Below are 18307 nucleotides of genomic sequence, written 5' to 3' on the forward strand. Positions count from 1 at the left end.
AAAGTGGGAATAAAGAGAGAATTTTGAAAGCAACAAGAGAAAAGAAAACATTACATAAAAGAGAAACTCCGTTGGTTATCAGCTTTCTTTCTTGATATACTAAGAAGATGCTAGCCAGTAAGGTTATCATTCATAATAGAAGGAGAAATAAAGAGTTTCCCAGACAAACAAAACTTAAAGAATTTATCACCACCTGGTTAGAGGGGACTGTTTGAATGAAAAGGAAAGACCATAAGCAGGAGTAAGAAAAGAAGGAAGCACAAGAGCACCAAAATTAAGTATATCTATAAAAATCGTCAAGGGCTTCACAAAATAATAGGATATAAAGTATGACACCATGTATCTAAAATTTAGGGAGGAGATAGAGGAATAAAAATTTAGTGCTTTCAGAATGGGTTCAAATTGAAGCAATAATCATAGTATAGACTGCTATATGCAGAAGATGCTATATATTAACCTAATGGTAACCACAAATCAAAAAACCGGTAGTAGATATACAAAAAAAAAATAAGGAGAAAGGAGTCCAAGTATATCAATAAAGAAAGCCAGCAAACCATTAGAAAAGAAAAAAAGAAAGAAAAAACAAACGAATGAATGATTGAACTACCAAAACCACCATAAAACAAGAAAATGCCAATAGGTATATAGCTATCGATAATTACCTTGAAACATTTACTTTCAGTAAATGGACTAAACATTGTAATCAAGAGACATAGGGTGATGGAATGAATAAAAAAAATATATGACCCACCTATATGCTGCCCACAAGAGACTCGGTTCAGACCTAAAGATACATGAAAAAGGAAAATGAAGGTATGGAAAAGCATTTATCATGCAAATGGAAGTGAAAAGAAAGCAGGGGTAAAAAACATATATCAGACAAAATAGACTTTAAAAGAAAGACTGTAGGGATGCCTGGGTGGCTCAGCGGTTAAGCGTCTGCCTTTGGCTCAGGGAGTGATCCCGGAGCTGAGGGATCGAGTCCCATATCAGACTCCCTGCATGGAGCCTGCTTCTCCCTCTGCCTGTGTCTCTGCCTCTCTCTCTCTCTCTCTCTCTCTCTCTCTCTCTCATGAATAAATAAATAAAATCTTTTTAAAAATAAAATAAAAAATAAAATAAAGACTGTAACAAGAGACAAAGGACTCTACATAATCATAAAGGAATCATAAACATTCCAACAAGAAGATATAACAATTGTAAATATTTATCCAGCTTGAGAGCACACAAATACAGAAAGCAACTAATAACAAACATAAAGGAAGTAATCAATATTAATACACTAATAGTAGGAAACTTTAACACCCCACTTACATCAGTGAATAGGTAATCCAAGCAGAAAATCAATAAGAAAACAGTGGCTGTGAATAACACATAGGACCAGATGAATCTAACAGATATATTCTGGTCATCCCATCCTAAAACAGTGGAATACACATTCTTTTCAAGTGCACCTGGAACATCTTCCAAATTAGATCACATATTAAGCCACAAAACACATCTCCAAAAATTCAAAACATTGAAGTCATACCATGCATCTTTCTGACCACAACACTATGAAACTAGAAATCAACCACACACACACACACACACACACACACACACACACACAATCTGGAAAGAACACAAATACATGAAGATTAAATAACCTTCTACCAAACAAAGAATGGGTCAACCAAGAAATCAAAGGGGAAAGCAAAAAATACATGGAGACAAATGAAAATGAAAACACAACAGTTCAAAGTCTCTTGGGTATGGCAAAAGTTGTCCTAAGTGGCAAGTTTATAGCAATACAGGCTTACCTCAAGACACAAGAAAAACCTTAAATAAACAACCTACCCTCACATCTGAAGGAGCAAGAAAAAGGACAAATAAAACTCAAACCCAATAGAAGGAAAGAAATAAGGATCAAGCAGAAATGAAGAAAACAGAAACAAACAAATAAAAAAAGAAACACACATACACACACACACACACACACACACACACACACAAAGACACAATAGAGCAGATCAATAAAACCAGGAGCTGGTTCTTTGAAAAGATCAATAAGATTGATAAACCTTTAGCCATACTTATAAAAGACAACTGAAATTCAGAAATGAAAGAAGAGAAATAATAACCTACATCACATAAATACAAAGGGTTATAAGAGAATATTATGAAAAATTATTTGGAAACAAACTGGACAACCTAGAAGAAATTGATAAATTCCTATACCTATAACATCCCAAAACTGAATCAGGAAGAAATAGAAAATTTGAACAGACTTCTTATCTGCAATGAAATTGAATCAGTAATCAAAAACACTCCCAACAAACAAAAGTCCAGGACCAGACAGATTCACACATGAATTCTACCAAACATTTAAAGTACAGTTAATAATTATTCTTCTCAAAGTATTCCAAAAATAGAAGAGGAAAGAAAGCTTCCAAATTTATTCTGTAAAGAGGAGTATCACCTTGACACCAAAACCAGATAAGGACACCACAAAAAAAAAATGTTCCCCTTTTATCAGAGATCAGGCCACTATCTCTGATGAACATAGATGCAAAAATCCTCAACAAAATAGTAGCAAATGATATCCAGCAACACATTAAGAAAATCATTCACACAATCAAGTGGGTTTTATTCCCAGGACGCAAGGGTGATCCAATATTCAGAAGTCAATCAACATGATTCATCACAGCAATACGAGAAAGAATAAAAAGCAGATTATCATTTCAATAGATGCAGAGAAAGCACTTGACAACCTTCAACATCTAGTCATTATAAAAGCTTTCAACAAAATAAGTTTAGAGGGAACATATCTCAATGTAATAAAGGTCATCTATGAAAAACCCACAGTGAATATTATACTCATATGGGAAAAACTGAGAGCTTTTCCACTAAGGCCAGGAACAAGACAAGGATGTCTATTCTTACCATTTTTATTCAACATAGTACTGGAAGTTCTAGCCATAGCAATTAGACAAGAAAAAGAAATAAAAGTCATCCAAATTGGTAAAGAAGTAAAACTTTCGCTACTTACAGATGACATGACACTGCATATAGAGAGCCCTAAAGACTCCATCCAAAAACTTCTAGAACTGGTAAATAAATTCAGTAAAGTTACAGGATATAAAACTAATGTGCAGAAATCTGTTACATTTCTATACACTAATAATGAAAGAGCAGAAAGAGAAATTAAGAAAACAATCCCATTTGTGATTGCACCAAAAATCACAAATTACCTAGGAATAAACTTAGCCAAGAAGATGAAATATCCATACCCTGAAACTGATGAAAGCACTGATGAAAGAAATTGAAGATGACACAAAGAAATGGAATGACATTCAATGCTTATGGATTGGAAGAAAAAATATTGTTAAAATGTCCTTACTACCCAAGCAGCCCCAATAGCTCAGCAGTTTAGCGCCGCCTGTAGCCCCGGGCGTGATCCTGGAGACCCAGGATTGAGTCCCACATCAGGCTCCCTGCATGGAGCCTGCTTCTCTCTCTGCCTGTGTCTCTGCCTCTCTCTCTCTCTCTCTCTCTCTCTCTCTCTGTGTCTCTCATGAATAAATAAATAAAATCTTAAAAAATATGTCCTTACTACCCAAAGCAATTTAAAGATTAAATGCAATCCCTATAAAAATATCAATGCATTTTTCACAGACCTAAAACAAAAAATACTAAAATTTATTTGGAACTACAAAAGACCCTGAACAGCCAAAGCAATTTTGTAAAAGAAAAGCAAATATGGAGGTGTCACAATTACAGACTTCAAGTTATATTACAAAGCTATAGTAACCAAAACAATATGTACTGGCACAAAAATAGACACATAGGTCAATGGAACCGAGTAAAAAACTCAGAAATAAACCCACAATTAAATGGTCAATTAACCTTTGACAAAGCAGGAAAGACTATCCACTGGGAAAAAGACAGTCTCTTTAGCAAATGGTGTTGGGAAAACTGGACAGATACATGCAAAAGAATTAAACTGGACCATTTTCTTTTATCATACACAAAAATAAATTCAAAATAGGGGCACCTGGGTAGCTTAGTGGTTGAGCATCTACCTTTGGCTCAGGTCATGATCCCCAGGTCCTGGGATCAAGTCCCGCATCAGGCTCCCTGCAGGGAGCCTGCTTCTCCCTCTGCTTATGTCTCTGCCTCTCTCCTTGTGTCCCTCGTGAATAAAGTCTTTTAAAAAATAAATTCAATATAGATTAAAGATCTAAATATGAGACCTGAAGTCATAAAAATCCTAGAAGATAACACAAGCAGTAATTTTTCTGACATTGGCCATAGCAACATTTTTCTAGATAGGTCTCCTGAGGCAAGGGAAACAAAAACAACAATAACCTGTTGGGTCTATATCTGAATGAAAAGATTCTGCACAGCGAAGGAAACAAAAGGCAACCACTAAGTGGGAGAAGATATTTGCAAATGACATATCTAATAAAGGTAATATATAAAGAATTTATACAACTCAATACCCAGAAAACAAATGAACCAATTTAAAAATGGGCAGAAGACAGGAGCAGACATTTCTCTAAAGATGACATCCAGATGGCCAACAGACACATGAGAAGATTCTCAACATGGGCAGCCCGGGTGGCTCAGCGGTTTAGTGCCACCTTCAGCCCAGGGTGTGATCCTGGAGTCCCGGGATCGAGTCCCACATTGAGCTCCCTGCATGGAGCCTGCTTCTCCCTCTGCCTGTGTCTCTGCCTCTCTCTCTCTCTCTCTCTCTTTCTGTGTGTGTGTGTGTGACTCACGAATAAATAAATAAAATCTTTAAAAAAAAAAGATGCTCAACATCACTCATCATCAGGGAAATGCAAACCTACAATGAGATATCACTTCACACCTGTCAGAATGGCTAAAATAAAAAGCGTAAGAAACAAATGTTGGCAAAGATGTGGAGAAAAAGGAACCCTATACACAGTTGGGAATGCATACTGGTGCAGCCACTGTGAAAAATAGTATGCAGTCTCCTCAAAATGCTAAAAAGAGAACTACTCTATGATCCAGTAATCACACTTTCGGATATTTACCCCCCAAAATACAAAAACACTAATTCAAAGAGATATACACACCTCTCTTTTTATAGCAGCATTATTTACAATAGCCAAGATATGGAAGCCATAAAAAATGAAATCTTGCCATGTGCAACAACATGGGTAGAGATAGAGAGTAGAATGCTAAGCAAAAAAGTCAGTCAAAGACAAATGACCTTACTCATGTGTGGTATTTAAGAAACAAACAAAATTACCAAAGGGAAAAAGAGAGACAAAGCAAGTAACAGACACTTAACTATAGGGAAGGAGTATGAGGGGATGGGTGTGATCGGTGATGGGGATTAAGGATGCACTTGTGATGAGCACGGCTGTCATGTGGAAGTGTTGAATCACTATATTGTACACCTGAAAATAGTATAACACTCTATGTTAACTATATTGGAATGTAAAAGAAAAGAAAAAGAGAAATGACTTAGAATGATAGTTGATTTTGTCTGCCTCAAAGTTTTCATGGATAACTATTAAGAACAAGTAGGTCAAAATAAAAAGGTTTACAGACAAACTTTTGAATAGCTTCCAAAATCTTTAGTGACTCCAAACCTTGATATTTTGCTATGTTAAATGATAAATTGGGTTGAATTAATCAGATATCTAACTCTTTTCCAAATAAGATAAAGTACTGAAACATTAATTACTAAATATATATTTATCTTCTGGTGACTTATTAAAAAGAAACTAAAGATACCTGGGTCTGTTAGTAAACATGTTTTATGCTTTATTGGAAATTATACTATGAAAAAAAAGACATTTCTAGAAATTATGAAATATATTCATAGATTTGCCCTTCAAAAAAACTATTGGGTAGTAGATCAGAATTAGTTACTACTTAGTTTGCACTGAAGACCGAAATTTCTAGGAGTTAAAATTCTGCCAAATATAATCAAGACTGCTGGAAAATGATAAAGAAAGCAAATCCGTATTTGTTTTATCAGGTCTTTAATTACTTAAAAAAATGCTAAATAACCTGTTGGGTCTATATCTGAATGAAAAGATTCTGCACAGTGAAGGAAACAAAAGGCAACAAACAAATTAGACAAGAAAAAGAAATAAAAGTCATCCAAATTGGATGGATCATCCAAAGAGACCCAGAATCGAGTCCCACCTCGGGCTCCCTGCATGGAGCCTGCTTCTCCCTCTGCCTGTGTCTCTGCCTCTCTCTGTCTCTGTCTCTGTCTCTCTCTCTGTCTCTCATGAATAAATAAATAAATAAATAAACAAATAAATAAATAAATAAATAATCTTTTTAAAAAATAACTAAAATTGCCCTTTATCCAGAAGCCTTGCAAACTGAAACTAGACAACTTGAGATAAACTTCTGAGAAATTGCCACAATAGCAGACAATCTTAGTGCCTGTTGCCCTGTGAGCCATTCGAAAGATCACCAGAGACATCTGAACTACAAACCAGAAAAATTCATCAGGTTGACATTGCCTGCTCCCATTCCATCTGAGGATACTTCCAGCCTGACATCCAAAAATTTTCTCACTGGCAGCACTTGAGACTCACTGGGTTTATAATCTACTCCAAACATTAACCTGTGTTTTTCTTTTGTTTCCATAGAAATGCCTCTTATTATTACCTAATTACCTCCTGAACAAGGCAGAGTCTATATGATGACTGACACTACCTGCTGCACCTGTATTAACTCCTTCTGGGAATAAGAATCCATGTAGATAAAAGTCGGGCAGCAAGCCACTTGGCTACAAGAAGCCCTTGACCACCATACCTTCCTTTTCCAAGGTGGGTGGGACTGGTTTACTGATCTATTGTCCTGGAAACCCATGGATATCAGATTAATTTGAGAAGAAATGAGAGAATTGAGTGTGATTATACTGTTACTATTCCTTAGAATACACTGGGGATAAAATTCATGATGTTGTATACTACTAAACTATATAGGAAAATATCCAAGTTCTCAGATATGGAACTATCTTGGATACTCCTTCCATTAGAAAAAGAGACCAAAAGTTGCATCCTGCACCATGTCAAATCAACTCCAAGCAGTTACAGAAGACAGATCTCTGCCCATGTTCCAGAGAAATGGGATAAAGGATTGATAATGGGAAATTCTACCAGGAAATATCTCAGCATGTCTGACTGCATGTTGCTTCCATTTCCCTTGCTGCTGTGACCCACAGGTTGAGAACTTCTGCCTAGCCTTGCACACAGGAATGCTATAATCAAGATTTACAAAAGCTGCTCTTTACCCAAAGCCCACCTCACTCAAGGAAATAAGGAAGTAGCCAAAGTGGTCATAATCCCTATTCTTTGAGATTGAGGGATGATCATAACTCGGAGGGGGATTAAAACTGTGCCCCATAAGGTTAATGACATTGAAACTAGCAAAAAAGGGCACCCGCGGTGGCTCAGCGGTTTAACGCCGCCTTAGACCAGGGTGTGATCGTGGAGACTCGAGGTCGACTGATAGGACTCTAGCCTATGAATAAGCAAGGCCCTGCATTCCTTACTGAGACAACAAGCCTAAGACACTATCCAGGTTATACCAGCTCTTAAAGCATGCCCATAGTCCCTCCTTCTTGTCCTAAGATAACCTCCTGATGTCAAGGACTGAATTTAGCATTGTTCCAATATTAGGTCTCCATCGCAAAATGAATATGTGATATATAGTGCATCTATGCTTGTTTAATGCACATGCTTCATCTTTACTCACAAATAATCATAAATTTCCCTACCCCTTTATCAAGATGTATGTAAAGGATTCTTTGGATTTTTTTTCTCCCAAGTCTATTCCAACATCACATTAGTTCCTCCAAAATGGACTTACTGGAATTATTTTACGGAACATGTATCTTTGTTATAAAAGCTTTACCAAATGCAAAACCAGACAACCTAAGCCAAGCACACAAACTTACTTGCTCAGTAGTTGGATTGATTGATTGATTTTTATTTATTTTTCTGCCAGAAATCATTTCTTTTTATTGGAGTTCAATTTGCCAACATATAGCATAACATCCAGTGCTCATCCCATCAAGTGCCCCCCTCAGTGCCCATCACCCAGTCACCCCAACCCCCCGCCCACCAGTTGGATTTAATAGAGAACATATATCACTTTTAAGCTTCCCGTCACTTATGTTACAATAAGTTTCCCCCCAGTGAGGAACCCTAGAATGGTATAAATATTCATAGCTAACAACAAGGGACTTGATGGACTCAAGGCAGACAAACCACTTACCTTGGCACCGAGGAACATAAAAACAAAACATTGATCATCACTGCTCTCTGAAGAAAGTCTATCTATCTATCTATCATCTATCTATCTATCTATCTATCTATCTATCTATCTATCTATCATCTATCTATTATCTATTTATTTTAGAGAAAGAGGGAGTACAAGCAGGGGGAGAAAGACAGAAAGCAGACTCTGTGCTGTCAACCCAGATGCAGGACTTGATCCCACATGACCAGAGTCAAAACCAAGAGTTGGAGGCTCAACTGACTGAGCCACCAAGGCGCCCCTGTGGAAAGATTATTAATTAAAAGGGAGAAATGATAAAGGAAGTTTTCAACTTTTAATATTTGTGGGCCCTTCTCCTATGGCTCCCAGGGAAGCCATACTTTAACTTTTACCACGGTAAGAATGACTTAGCCAAACTTCAAAGCATGGGCTCAATTTTTGTCCCCTAGTACATATTGTCCATCTGCTTCATTAGCAAATAACCTAAAAGCAACATTTCAAACTAAAAATGAGAGTAAAAAACTAAGTTCCCACACCTCTGAAGCCTGCAACCTTACACATACTAGAAGCAGAAGATAAAGTTTGTAATTTTCTGGAATGTCTTATGTCATGATGATTTGTAATTTTCTGGAATGTCTTATGTTGTGATGATCTGTAACTCTTTATGTAAAAACATATATAATAACCCTGTACCAAATGTTCCTTACCCCAGAGCACTCAGGTGTGTGTGTGTGAGAGAGAGAGAGAGAAAGAGAGAGAGAGACTGAAAACTGTATTCAGGCAGCTGTCCTAACTTGGGTTCAAATAAAATTCTTTTCCTTTCTTTTTAAAATTAAAAAGGAGTTTGTTCATTTTGGATTGACAATTTATAAATGACATATCTGATAAGGGTTAGTATCTAAAATATATAAAGAAGTTATATAACTCAACACCAAAAAAACAAATAATCCATTTTTAAAATGGGCAGAAGACATGAAAAAACATTTTCCAAAGACCTACAGATGGCCACCAGACACATGAAAAGATGCTCAATTACTCATAATTAGGGAAATGCAAATCAAAATCAAATGAGGTATCACCTCATGCTAAAATCACCTCAGAATAGCTAAAATCAAAACCAGAAAAAAATCAAGTGTTGGTGAGGATATGGGAAAAAAGAAACCCTAATGCATTGTTGGTAGGAATGCAAACTGCGAAAAACAAGTCACTGTGAAAAACAGTATGGAGGTTCCTCAAAAAATTAAAAACGTAATTACCATATGATCCAGTAATTCCTCTCCTAGTATTTACCCATATAACATGAAAACATGAATTTAAAAAGATATATGCTCCCCTATGTTTATAGCAGCATTATTTACAATAGCCAAATTATGGAAGCAGCCCCAGTGTCCATATTTAAATGAATGGATTAAGAAGATGTGGCATATATACACAATGGAATAAACTCAGCCATAAAAAGGAATGAAATCTTGCTATTTCCAAAACGTGGATGGATCTAAGGGCAGAATGCTAAGTGAAGTAAGTCAGAGAAAGACAATACTACATGATTTCACTCGTATGTGGAATTTAAGAAACAAAACAAATGAACAAAGAAAAAAGAAACAAACCAAAAAACAGACTCGTACCTATAGAGAACAAACTGATGGTTCCTGGGGTGGGAGATTAAGAATACACATTTTGTGATGAGCACTGAGTAAAGTAAAATTGGCAAACAATGATACTGCACTCCTGAAACTAACGTAACACTGTATGTTAATTATACTGGAATTTAAATTTAAAAAATAAAAAGCAGAATTGGTACATACATCCTAAAAGGGAAAAAATACATATATTTATTATAAGACTATTGTTGTGCCCTCTACTTTCAACTTGTGTTTTACTAGTGTTAAACTAATGTTTAACACTTAAAAAATATTATCTATAATTATACTTTCAGGCCATGCCAGTATGGTAGATGAATTGCATTAATGGCCCCCAATTTTTCACGATTTTCTGTGTGCAAGTCCTTTGGTAATGGCCTCCTGCACCTACCCTGGGCTTTGCAATGTCATTTGCTTTGGGCAGTGGAACAGCAGCAAACTTGACACAAGCAGAGGCACATTTTTTTTTTCTTCTCTCTGATCTCTGCCACTGCCATGAGAAAAAGTGCAGGGTGGCCCGGATAGGCAGGGAAAACTCTGGAATGTTGTCATCTCCTCCATGCCACCAGCTGACAGCTGATGCATGAGCATGCATCTAAGACCAAACAAGCCTTTCTCAGACTGGTGGACCCACCCAGCCAACCCATAAACTCATGAAAAATGGCAAAAAAAAAATGTTATTTTGAGTCACTGAGTTTTAAGATGGTCTGTTATAGAGCGATAGCTAGCTGATCCAGCCAAGCCTTGGGAACATGAAGATTAAGAAAAGGTGATGCTAATCTTGAAGAAGGAGGATCAGAATAGTGGTCTCCTCACTAGGAAGGGGAATGGTCTATAGAGCTAGTTCTCTGACCATACACCACAGACCCCTTTGTGCACCAACATGCCTCCAAGTGCCTTTCAGGGGGACTCTGAGGTCTTCTGGTCTCAAGTCCATCTCTATGGGTATATTTTCTTCATATACCATGAAAATGACGTATCACAACAGACTGAAGAAAAAGAATTCTATGAAGCCAGAATTAAAGAGATTTGCAACAATGCCAGTCTTCTCACAAGTTCTTAGAAAATATACACATTTTTCATAAAAATACACTATTTAATAATATGCTAGTTCTATGCTAATGTGATGGGTTTATCATTGTTATTTTTATTGAATTGCTCGACATTTAGAAATTTGTTTCAGTTTCTAACATAGCAATACGGACAAAAAAAGAATTCACAGAAGCAAAACTCTGGGTTTCTTAACAATTTAAGGGAGTGAAAAGGTCCTGAGACCAAAGATTTTGAGAACTTCTAGTTTTAGCTATGAGTTAGGTGGGGGTTACATTGGTGTTTAAATATGTAAACACTTATCAGGCTGTATGGTTAAAATCTGTGTACTTTGCTGCATATATGTATATCAATTAAAACCATGTTTTAAAAAATATATAGGAAAGTAGATGTATGCTCACAGTATAAAGCAAATTGGGAAAATATTAAAATGTAAAGAAGTATGAAAAAACCCACATACGTACATTCAGAAGATCAGAAGGCATTATGCCAAAGCAGCGAAACTTATCTCTGAAGCCTGTTGCACAAGTGGAAACCAGCTAAGTGGCATCATTGTTAAAGAGAGTTTTCAGTGTAAAATTAAGTCAACAGGCCTTTCTCCACACCTCTCATACAAGAAAGAACAGGAAAGCTTGTGCTGAGTGAGGAGAGGCAAGAGAAGAATTCTTAGATGAAGAGTATACCCTCTTCTTCCTCCCTTCTGGCTTTTTCCAGGCCAACTCTCCAAGTTAGCAACAGAAAATGATATGAACAAATAAAGAGTCATTAAGAGAAAAACTGGCAAGGGACAGGGAAGGATAAACATAAGGAGAGGAGTAAAAAGATCTACCTATGGGCAGCTGTCAGACTGAAAAGAAAACTGCAAGATAAATAAATTGGACATAAAAAGTTCAGCAGGACTTTCCAGCAAACTTCAATAATAGTGTTGAGCCAAGTGGAAATGGGTAAAGCTGCACTCAGCTAAGATAGGCATAACCTTCTGCGTGTAGAGATCACTGTGGCCAAGGACAGTCTGCTGTGGGATCACACTGACTAGGGGTTAAATCCTAACTCCAATATTCACCCGCTGTAGACTTTGAGCACACTACTTAATTAACCTCACTGAATTTGAACCTCCATATGTAGAAAGGGCATAACACCACCTACCTCAGAGGGCTGCTGTCAGAATTAAATGAGATTTTAAATGCAAACAGCATACAGTTCTGGGCATATCATAAGTGTTCAATGAGTGATATTTTTAAAGTGTTTATTGCCTTTCTGACTGAACATTTTACTTCTCAGTAATACAGAATGTCTATAAATCCTTTTAGGAATGTTTAAACCCTGTCACTTCCTTATTTTTGCATGGTGTATGAAGACATAATTTTAAATTATTGAAAAAATGTACTAGGTTGATATACTGCTAATGATCTATTAACAAAGTTTACTTCAGTGAGATTTTTAATAATATTCATAAGATGCCTTCAGAGAGGTAAATTGCAATTTTTTTCAATTTACCAAACGTCAAAGGAAGATACTGTATTTTATTTATCAGTTTAGCAGGTGACAGACATTTGTGTTGTTTCCAGTTTGGGGCCATTATGAATGATGCTCCTATGGACATTCAGGTACACTTTTTGTGTGGACAGATGTTTTCATTTCTCCTGGGTACATACACAGCAGTGGAATCACTAAGTGATATGGTAACTCTGTGTTTAACCTTTGAGGAACTGCCAGATTGCTTCCCAAAGTGGCTGTATTATTTTACATTCCAACCAGTAATGCACAAGGGCCCTGGTCTCTCCACATCTTTGTCAATACTTGGTATTATCTCTTTCTGATTCTAGCCATCCTAGCATGTGTGTGGTGTTAACTCATTGTGATTTTGATTTGCATTTCCCTGATGTTTAATATAAAGTATCTTTTCATGTGCTTATTCACCGTTTGTTTACCTTCTTTGAAGAAATATCTACTCAGAGCTTTTGTCCATTTTTAAATTGTGTTATTTGCCTTTTAATTATTGAATTAGTGGAATTTTATACATCTGAAATACAAATCCCTTATCAGATATATATGATTTGTAAAACTACCTTCCCATTCTGAGTTGTCTTTTCACATATTTGATGATGTCTTTGACGTGCCAAAGGATATAATTTTGATGAAATCTAATTTACCTATTTATTTTGTTGTTTGTGCTTTTGGTATCGTACCAGAAGAAACCATTGCTTACCTCAAGGTCATTAAGATTTATGCCTTGGGATGCCTGGATGGTTCTGTGGTTGAGCTTCTGCCTTAGGTTCAAGGCATGATCCTGGATTTCTGGGATCGAATCCTGCATCAGGCTCCCTGTGGGGAGCCTGCTTTTCCCTCTGCCTATGTCTCTGCCTCTCTGTGTCTCTCATGAATAAATGAATAAAGTTTTTTTAAAAAAGATTTATGCCTCTTTTCTTTTAGGAGTTGTATAGTTTCAGCCCTTACATTTAGGTTCTTGATCCATTTTTAATTCATTTTTGTGTGTGATGTGAAATGTGGGTCTAACTCCATTCTTTTCTATATAGATATTCAGTTATCCCAGCACCATTTGTGGAAAAGACTATTCTATCTAAGTTCAGTTGTCTTGGCACTCTTGTTGAATATCAGTTCATCCTTAGTGTGAAAGTAAACTCACTTTTGAAACTCCCGTTGTGCCCAATGACATTGCTCAAAATATGAATGACCTCCACCTAGCCAAATGGTCTCATTTACATGCTCATCAAAAGTTTTCAACACTGCTTGACATGTGAATATAACCTGGTTCTTAAAACTCTCTCCTTTGTCTTTATGGCCTCATACTATATGGAGGTAAAAAAATTCCCATGTTCTATCCCACATTCTCCAAGGAAACCCCACCTCCTCTTCCTTTCATGCAGGGAAGGCAGACCTCAGGAATCTTCCCTGCATGAAGATCCCATCTCACCACACCCTCCCTCATTCTGACCTTCTCAGAGTAGAATACATAACCTATAACCCAGACCACAGCAGTTAGACTTTTATCTTTTACATGCTTTTCTCTCATCATCCCATTTAGAGGGTAAGTTCGCATTGTATTAGTCTATATTTCTGCATAACAAATTGGCACCAATTTATTGTAAACCCACTTATTATTTCACAGTTTTATAGATCAGAAATCTGGGCAGAATGGCTGGGTCCTCTGCTCAGAGTCTAACCTGGCTGAAATCAAGGGTCAACCAAGTTATGTTCTTATCTGAAGCTCAGGACCCTTTTCCAATTGAGGGAGTTGTTTGTAGAATACAGTTCCTTGCAGTTATAGGGCTGAGATCCCCATTCCTGGCTGGCTGTTCTCAGCTCCTAGAAGCTACCGACAGTTCCTTGCTACATGGCCCTATATGTAGGTCCTCTTTTAAACATGGCAGCTTACTTTTACAAGGCCAGCAGCAGAATATCTCTTGTATCCCTCTTCTTCCAGGAAGGGCCAGTCCCTCTTAGGGACTCATCTGATTAGCTCAGGTAGTCTGGAATCATCTCAATTTTGATAAACTCAAAGTCAACTGGTTTGGTACCTTAATTATATTTGCAAACTTCTTTCAACTTTCTAACATAATATAACCTAATCAAGGAAGTGAAATTCATCATATGCAGCCCTGCCCACACTCAGAAAGAAGGGATTATACAAAGTACGTATACAAGGGGTAGGAATATTGATTGCCATCTCAGATTACTGCGTAACTACATGTCAATATACACACCCTCTTAGCACAGACCCCAAATGTCAAAGTTAAATCTTACATGGTTATAGCATTTGGCAATCTTTTGCATTTAACTCCCATGTTACAGGCAAGTCGAGAACATTATCACCATTGTACAGACGGAGTAATTCTTGAATCCAAGGTCACAAAACTCTACAGTAGGAGATCAAAGAATAGAATCCATCTATCCCTCAGCCTCTAAATTTCTGTTCTCACAGAACCACCACCCTGTGAGAGATCATATACCTATGAGCCAGGATCACAACACCACCTGACATTTTACAATAACAATTAACAAAGCATCACCACAGACATAATGTCGTTTAATTGTTATGGCAACCCAATAGTGTGGGTTTTATCGTTTCTTCTTCAAATGAGGAAACAATGGAGTCCCAAAGCAGAGTAAAGAACAAATAATAAGCTCCCTGCTTTTGGTGCTATTATAAATCAGTTTATGTTGACATCACACAAGGTACTATAGGGAAAATGCATAGGGATATTATCCTTGTCCTAGAAGGATTTATTTGTTGGTAATATGTTCAGAGTTGATAGACTGAATGCATCCCTGACACTAGATTTGATTTAAATAATACCAATCAAAAAGAAGTTCAGCAGCATAATAGAATCTAAATAGGACTGTGCTTTTGAAAGTCTAGCCTATGGATCAGCATCTATGCCCCACTGGCCAAATTCTGTCTACTGCCTGCTTTTGCATGGCCCAAGAGCTAAAAATAGTTTTTATATTTCTAAAGAGATAAAAAATTAAATACAACCATTTTTGACTCATAAAAATTATATAAAATTCAAACTTCAGTGTCCATAACTAAAGTTACATTGAAACACAGGTACACTCATCCATCTCTTTATGACCTATGTTTGCTGTCATGTTACAGTTGGAAGGTTAAATAGTTGTGACAGAGACTGAATGACCCACAAAGTCTAAAATATTTACTATCTTGTCCTTTACAGAGAATGTTTGCCAGGCCCTTGATCCAGCCCACTTAAGCTGGGAGGGAAGGGGATGGAAGTGCTCTCAGAGTTGAGTAGAGTGGTAAGAATCTACCTTTCCAGCTATTGGATAGAGGAAGCCATAAAGGGCTTTTGGAGTCCTCAAACACACTGCTTTCTGAAACCCAGCACCTGGCAGCCGTAGAACCTCAGACAGAAAGGCTACTCAACCGCTTCCCAAGACTCTACAGAAGGAAGGAGGCTGCCAAGAGTTAAGGCTGCCTTAGACACAGAGCACAGTCCATGTGGCTGGAATGAGGAATAGTGGTAGCAGTGGCCTCTGGACCTGAGAAGTGGGCCCCTCCCCTACCCCCCAGGGCCTCACAGTGTCTTTGCATTATTCTAAAGAGGGGGAAGAAGACAATCAAGCGACACCGGATGTCTAAGTGTGTGTTCTGCAAAAAGCAAACCCTCAGACAAGAATTCAGGTACAAGCATTTTTGGGGAGGTGACACCAGAAAACATAATGACGCTTTGGGGTAGGAATATAGAACAATAAAATATAATTCTGGGGGTGGGTGGTTACTGCTATTGGCAACTGGGACTCAATCCCATGGGGTACTTTGTAAAGGAAATGCAGAACTCACCTCAGAATTGTCCCATCGAAGATGAACAAAGAGTAAGGGAAAGGGAAGTAGGCGGGGGGCATGGGGTGACTGGGTGACGGGCACTGAGGGGGGCACTTGACAGGATGAGCACTGTTATACTATATGTTGGCAAATTGAACTCCAATAAAAAAAAATACAAAAAATAAAAATAAAAAAAAGAATTGTTCCACTGAGGCGAAGACAACGGGTATGTTTCCTCCAATTTTCACCTCTCACAAAATGAGAGTTCTTTTTCGGATTAATAACCTCAGAGCACTTCTACCTGCCCCTAGGCTGAGCAAGCCCCTCCAGCTGGAGAAAGCCCGTGGGAAGGAGCTACAGGTGCTTGAGGCGTGAAGCATTAACAAGCTTCCCCATGCTGCAGGGAAACCACACATGTAGGAGAAGAGCGCCAAGAGTGTCTGCTACACGGGCCTTGTCCTCAGGCTTGGAGAGTTAATGGGATTGGGAAAGGAGATTCAAGTTAGGTTTATTTCAATTTCATGCCCGCTTCAGCAGCACATATACTACGATTTATTTCAATTTAAAAAAAAATAAAGAAAAGGTACTTCCAGTGGCCAGAGTGTGCTGAATGCCTTGTGTATGTGTCTTAATTTCCCTATTAGATATCAAACTCTTTGATGTCATGCAAAAAGATGAGTCTTGACTTCTGCTTATTGGATTAGTCAATCAGGAGAAGTATTAAGAAGGTTGCTCCCTCTTTCCTCATTTACTGCCTACTGGTGAGACATGTAACCAACAAAACCATGAATATTCCACAGTAAGTTATTCTTGAATGATCAGAGTTGATCACCAAAACCAATGAGAGCTAATCTTTTTTATTTATCTTTTTTAATTTTAATAAACAGGTACACAGGTGCTATAATAGGCACTATATTTTAATAACAAAATATCTAGAAATATGAATAGGTCATAGGGCTTAGGGGAGGGGTTGTTTGGTCTTATTTTATGATTTAAAAAAAGACAAAGAATGGTACTATTTCCAACTGAAATGAAATCCAGCCAGACTTCCATATTTCAAAGAGTTTATAATGGAAGAAACAGCCTGTAAGTGGGTCATGCACAATCTTGTCCATTAATCATCCCAGGCCCACTACATGTACATTTCAGGTGCCAAGAAAGTCATGAGACTCTATCTCAAGGACAAGGTGCTTTTTAAAATTTACTTCCCAATGTGAAAGTCAAATATTTGGGTTCACTAAATTTTGCACATATATGAGAAAGTGAACCCGGAACTAAGGGACAGGTCAAAGTAATACAGCTCTACCCATCCTCAGGTTAAAAAAATCTAAAAATAATCCTTCTCTCTTTCTCTAGTCCCTTGGTCTAATCAATAAATAAGTATTATTGGCTCTTCCTCTAAAATATTTCTATAATGGAACCACTTCTCAAGCCTACTGGGTTAATTGTCCTGGTCATAGCCACCTTCACCGGCCATCTCTCACTTTGACAATTGAAGCAGCTTCCTGGTTTCATTTTCATCCATCTTGAGCCCCTACAACCCTTGCTCCAAACAGTAGCAGAGTAACCTTCTTGTAATAGAAATCAGATCATGTAATTGATCTATTTAAAATCCTCTAACGCATGGACACCTGAGTGGCTTAGTTGGTTAAACCTCTGCCTTTGGTTAAGATAATAATCTCAGGGTCCTCAAATTGAGCCCCGTGTTGGGCTCTCTGCTCAGGGAGAGTCTGCTTCTCCTTCTTCCTCTGCGTCTCCACCCTGCCCCACTCCACTCTAATAAATAAAATATTTAAATAAAATTAAGTCCTCTAATGCTTACCTCTGCACTAAATATAAAAGCCAAACACTTTTCTTGAGCCTATAAACCTTTATACGATCTGGCTTCTGCTATTTGAGTTACCTACTGTTGCATAACAAATCTTTCTGAAACTTAGTGCTTGAAGCAACAATTTATTACATTTCATGATGTTCAGCAAAAGAACAGCTGGTCAGTTCTCTGCTCCATTTGGTATAGGCTGGGATCACTTGTATGGATGCGTTTGGTTGG

The sequence above is a fragment of the Vulpes lagopus genome, chromosome 18 (genome assembly GCF_018345385.1).
Source record: "Vulpes lagopus strain Blue_001 chromosome 18, ASM1834538v1, whole genome shotgun sequence".
NCBI classification, from domain to species: Eukaryota; Metazoa; Chordata; class Mammalia; order Carnivora; family Canidae; genus Vulpes; species Vulpes lagopus.